The sequence below is a fragment of the Tamandua tetradactyla genome, chromosome 9 (assembly GCF_023851605.1).
Source record: "Tamandua tetradactyla isolate mTamTet1 chromosome 9, mTamTet1.pri, whole genome shotgun sequence".
NCBI classification, from domain to species: Eukaryota; Metazoa; Chordata; class Mammalia; order Pilosa; family Myrmecophagidae; genus Tamandua; species Tamandua tetradactyla.
In genome coordinates this window covers 34,821,120-34,827,290 of record NC_135335.1, presented here as the reverse complement: position 1 = coordinate 34,827,290, position 6,171 = coordinate 34,821,120, and positions in this window count along the sequence as shown.

Below are 6,171 nucleotides of genomic sequence, written 5' to 3'. Positions count from 1 at the left end.
TAGAGTCAACCCCAGAGAACCTCTTTTGTTGCTCAGATGTGGCCTCTCTCTCTCTCAGCCAACACAGGCATTGAACTTACTGCCTTCCCTGTCTCTGCATGGGACATGACTCCCAGGGGTGTAAACCTCCCTGTCAATGTAGGACAGAAATCCTAGAGTAAGCTGGGACTCAGCATCAAAGGATTGAGAAAATCTTCTCAACCAAAAGGGGTCAGGGAGAAATGAGGCAAAATAAAGCGTCAGTGGCTGAGGGATTTCAAACAGTTGAGAGATTATCCTGGAGGTTATTCTTATGCATTATATAGATATCTCCTTTTTAGTTTATGGTGTATTAGAGTAGCTAGAGGGAAGTACCTGAAACTGTAGATCTGTGTTTCTTGAAGATGATTGTATAATGATATAGCTTTTGCAATATGGCTGTGTGACTGTGAAAACCTTGTGTCTGATGTTCCTTTTATCTATGGTATGGACAGATGAGTAAAAAATATAGATAAGAAATAAACAAATAATAGGGGGAACAAAGGTTAAAATAAATTGAGTAGATTGAAATACTAGTGGTCAATGAAAGTGAGTGGTAAAGAGTATGGCATGTGTGAGTTTTTTCTTTTTTCTTTTGCTGGAGAGATGCAAATGATCATGGTGATGAATACACAACTATATGATGATATTGTGAGCCATTGATTGTAACCATGTCAAGAATATTTGCATATCAAGAATGTTTGTTTGTTGTTTATAATAAAAATATTTAAAAAAAAGAAATTAGGCCTAAGAGTCACCCCCAGTGAACCTCGTTTGTTGCTCAGATGTGGCTCTCTCTCTCAGTCTTAGCAGGTGAACTCATTGCCCTACCTCCTACATGGGACATGACTCCCAGGGGTGTAAATCTCCCTGGCAATGTGGGACCGAACTCCCAGGATGAGCTGGGACCTGGCATCATAGGATTGAGAAAGAGGAAGACAAATGAGACACTATAAAGGCTCAGTGGCTGAGAGATTTCAAACAGAGTTGAGAGGTTGTCCTGGAGATTATTCTTATGCATTATATAGATATCCCTTTTTGGTTTATGGTATATTGGAGCAGCTAAAGGGAAGTACCAGGAACTGTAGAGCTGTGTTCCAGTAGCCTTGATTCTTAAAGACAATTGTGTAACAATACATACAACTTTTACAGTGTGACTGTGTGATTTTGAAAACCTTGTGTCTGATGCTCCTTTTATGCAGGGTATAGACAGATGAGTAAAAAAATTTGGATAAAAAATAAATAATAGGAGGGATAAGGGGTAAAATAAGTTGGGTAGATGGAAATACTAGTGGTCATTGAGAGGGAGGGGTAAGGATTGTGGTATGTATGAGTTTTTTCCTTTTATTTCTTTTTCTGGAGTGATGCATATGTTCTAAAAATAATCATGGTGATGAAAACACAACTGTATGATGATATTGTGAGCCATTGATTGTACACAATGTGTGCCGGTTTGAAAGGATTTATGTAGCTCAAAAAAGTTATATCTTAATCCTAATCAATCTTGTGGAGCAACAGTTTCTTCTAATCCCTATTCAGTACTATAGGTTGGAGACTTAATTAGGTTATCTCTACAGAGATGTGGCTCAATAATTGTGGGTATTAAACTTGATTAGATTGAGACATGTCCCCACCCATTCTATATGGGTCTTGATTAGTTTACTGGAATCCTATATAAGAGGAGACATTTTGAAGAGTCCTTTTTTAGATCAAGGAGAGAACTTCAGAACCACGACAGAAGGACAAGAGAACCACAGAGTCCACCAGCCAGTGACCTTTGGAGATGAAGAAGGAAAACTCCTTCCAGGGAGTTTCATGAAGCAAGAGGCCTGGTGAGGAAACTAGCAGATGCCGTGTTTGCCATGTGTCTTTCCACTTGAGAGAGAAACCCTGACTTCATCAGCCTTTTTGAATCAAGGTATCTTTCCCTGGATATCTCAGATCAAACATTTCTACAGATTTGTTTTAATTGGGACATTTCCATGGCCTTAGAACTGTAAACTTGTAACTTATTAAACTCCCGTTTTTAAAAGCCATTCTGTTTCTGGTACATTGTATTCCAGCAGCTAGCAAACTTGAACACCATGTATAGACTGTATGTGGTGAAAATTTGTCAATAAAAATTAAAAAATAAAAATAAATTGCTTATAATGCTCTCTTAATATAGATTTTATTTCCTAAAAGCATCTCTTTCGGAAGTACAGCCTCTCCCACTACCTCTCTAAGATCACACATAAAGGTGATGAAGGTAGAGAATGAAAATGAGGCTTGTTTTCATTCTGTAAAATACCCCTTCCTATTTGACAACATCTGATTATCCATAGAGGAAGAGCCATATAAGGCACTCTTTCTGCAGAATCTCTCACTGATCACCAGGATATTATGAGTATGTTCACAGGGTTGTTAATCTTCTCCAGTTCTGCGGAAGCAGACATTTTTTCTAGCAGGGCACTGTCTTTGCAGTAGTCCTGTGTCTAAGCCAGCAGTTAGACTGGTCCCAACCCCCCCCCCCCCCCCCCCCCCCCCCCAGTATTTTCTACCTTGGCCATTGTGCCGGTCTGAATCTGTGGTGGACCCTAGAAAAGCCATGCCCTTTGATCCTCATTCAATATTGCTGGGTGGGAGCATCTTGATGGTTTCTGTGAAGATGTGATCCACCCAATTGTGGGTGGTAACTTTTGATTAGATGATTTCCATGGAGGTGTGTCTCCACCCACTGAGGGTGGAGTTGCTTGCTGGAATCCTTTAAAAGAGGAAACATTTTGGAGAGAGTCCCTTTTTGGTAGAGCCACAAGAAAGCCAGCAGACGCCGCCATGTTCACCATGTGCCCTTCCAGCTGAGAGAAATGTTGAATGTCGTTGGCCTTGAACCAAGGTATCGTTCCCCAGATGCCTTAAATTGGACATGTCTATGGACTTGTTTTAATTGGGATATTTTCTTGGCCTTGGAACTGTAAACTAGCAACTCATTAAATTCCCCCTTTTAAAAGCCATTCCGTTTCTGGTATTATTGCATTCTGGCAGCTAGCAAACTAGAACAGCCATACATTTCTCCTATAAAGTCTGGCATGGTGTCAGATGCTAAAAGGTGTCTTGCCATCTTGTCTGTATAGTAATTGCAGCTCTCTCATGCCTTAGGACACCATTTTCAGACACTCTTGGGTCTTATTCAGCCAAGGATCTGAATATACACTATGGCTATGTCTTGAAAATTGGCACTTCTCCCACAGTCTCTCAGTCTGACAACCCAGTTGAGATTACTACCGATGACTTAACTAAGTTTGTACTCATTTTTCAAGGGGCAGCCACCTCTTCTACAAAACCTTCCCAGATACCTTTAACCCCAATTCCCAACCTGTCTGCATAATCTCCTGACGCATCTATGAAAACTAGATAGACTATAAGGAGGGAAATCCCAGGAGGAGAGGTCTGAGCCACTGCAGAGGAACCCTCGGCCAAGTTTGTGTACAGGAAATGAACTCAATTTAGGTCTGACAGCCTCAGGCTGCAGACAGGGGGTTTGAACCGACGCTGCAGTCCCCAAGGCTGGCTCTTCACCTCCACTCCGACTGGCTGGTATGGTAATGGTCCTTGTTCTAGCTGTAGTGTATTGCAAATTTATGAAATCACCCCAGACAGCTACTGTGGCTTCTGATCACCACTGGCTCTGGGCTGTGCGTTCATTTCATTGGCTTGATTTAGTTTCTGAAGATCCCTCTCCTTTGGGATGCTGTGAAGAGAAGCCGTGGTGGAGTCACCCAAGAATCAGAAAATGTTCACTGAACACATTCTCCCTCCTAGAACTGGTGTGGCAAGGGTAAGATGGCTTCCTTCCCCATATAAGTCTTCTTGTAAACTATCATAGATGTGATATGTTAACCATTACCTTCAGTGGTAGTTAGGTTGGCCAGGTGAAGGTACCTAGTTCTATTGCTGTGGACATAAGCCAATAGCATGTGAACCTCATTTGCTGCTGATTACATCTGCAGTTGGCTAGGTGTGCCTGCTGCAATGAATCATGCTTGATTTAATTGGCTGGTGTTTAAATGAGAGACTTCAACGTAGCACAGCCCAAGCAGCTCAGCATACCTCATCTCAGCACTCACAGCTCAGCCCAGGCCTTTGGAGATGCAGAAAGAGATTACCCCGGGGAAGGGTTGGAACCCAGAGACCTGGAGAGAAGGCCAGCAGAGACCACCCTGTGCCCAAAATAAACAAGCCATGTCTACGTGTCCTCACTTGGTTGTACAATCAATAGCACTCCCAATTTTGGACAATTTTCTGGTCCAAAGAACTGATTAACACAGCCTCACCAAATATCAAATCAAAACCTCCCCTAATCTCGTCCCTCCTCCCGTTATTTACCCCTGGTATTGCTGTGGTACTGTTGCTGTCTTCCTGCTTACTATAGGCCATAGCATGCAATATTAGTTGTTGGAACCCAGAGACCTGGAGAGAAGGCTAGCTGAGACCACCCTGTGCCTTCCCATGTAAGAAAGAACCTCAGTTGAAAGTTAGCTGTCTCTCCTCTAAAGAACTAACAAAATAAGTCCCCTTTTATTAAAAGCCAATCCATCTCTGGTGTGTTGCATTCCGGCAGCTAGCAAACTAGAACAGGGACCTAGAGTTACACAGACGGGAAAGATTACCCAACGAGCTTGAACTTCATGTAAGGGAATGGATAGAAGTGATGGTAGCTAATTAGTAGGCTTATAAGTAACATTGCCATATGGAAGGTGAATATGATTGAAAGGGGATGTATAGTGCCATGCATCCCACCGATTACTCAGCAGTTATAAAGAAGTTCTTGCATGAACTTCAAAGGTTTGATCTTGTACAAAGAGTCAGTAATAGAGGGGAACAGGGGGGAAACTAATATTGCATGCTATGGTCTATAGTTTTACAAGAAGACAGCAACAGTACCACAGCAACACCAGGGGTAAATAACGGGAGGAGGGACAAGAGATTAGGGGAGGTTTTGATTTGATATTTGGTGAGGCTGTGTTTATCAGTTCTTTGTCTCTTTGGACCAGAAAATTGTCTAAAATTGGGAGTGCTATTGATTGTACAACCAACTGAGGACACCGTAGATATGGCTTGTTTATTTTGGGCATTATCCAAGATGTCCAGTGGATGGAGGGGCGGAAGGGTACAATGACTGAGAAGCTGAAAGGCGAACTGTGATGGAATACTGAACGGCTTCAAAAAGGAATGACATCATAAGTCACACAACAAACTGAAGAAACCTTGGGGACAATATGCTGTGTAAAATAAGCCAGAAGCAAAAGAACAAATATGCTATAGTATCTTTCAGAAAATACTTATAAGAAAATTGGAGTCTAGATTGTAAGCTCTTATAGCAGCCACATACTTACTCTGAAATTTTAAGTGCATTTCTAGATTCTGAGACACAGCTATATGTGTATAAACTGGTATTTCCCTGGAACTTTGAGTGCCTCTATGACACCTAACATTCAGAGCTGGAATTCTCAGCTCTGAAAGTCAGCATTGCTACATAAAATAACTGTTAAAGTAACCAAAAAAGAGATCAGCCTTCAATTAGAGATAAAAATGAAGCCAATCTGGTTGGGAGTAAAGTAAATCAGAATACAGGGCAAAAGATAATAGTGTATGTACTCTAGAGCTTCACCTACTGTATGAGACTAAAGGCAGAGAGGTTTATTGTGTCTAGAACCTAAATTTTCTGTAACACACAATCTAAATCAACCTCTCAGGATAGCTCATTTAAACAACCCAAACACATGGAACCCAGAATGGGAACAAGGCCTTGTAATTCTGTATAGCTTAATGTAATAGTTGGAGACATCTCAGACTAGGTGAGCTGATAATTTAAAATTATTGGTAGAGTCCCTTGAAGGACTGGAGAAAAAATATGGAAATAAAAAATTTTCTCATCTGGGAAATCCCTGGTACTCTCTCAAACATTAGAGACTCCCAAGAAAATAGGCCAAGCCATTGATTTTGAGGCTTGCCCTTATGAAACTCATTTCTGTAGTGGAGAAGCTGGGACTACCTATAATTATGCCTAGGAGTTGCTTCCAGGAAACTTTTTTGGTTGCTCAGAGAAGCCCAAATGTGCAAGGATAATTATTACCCTCCCCACTATGTGGGACATAACATCCAGGGATGAGC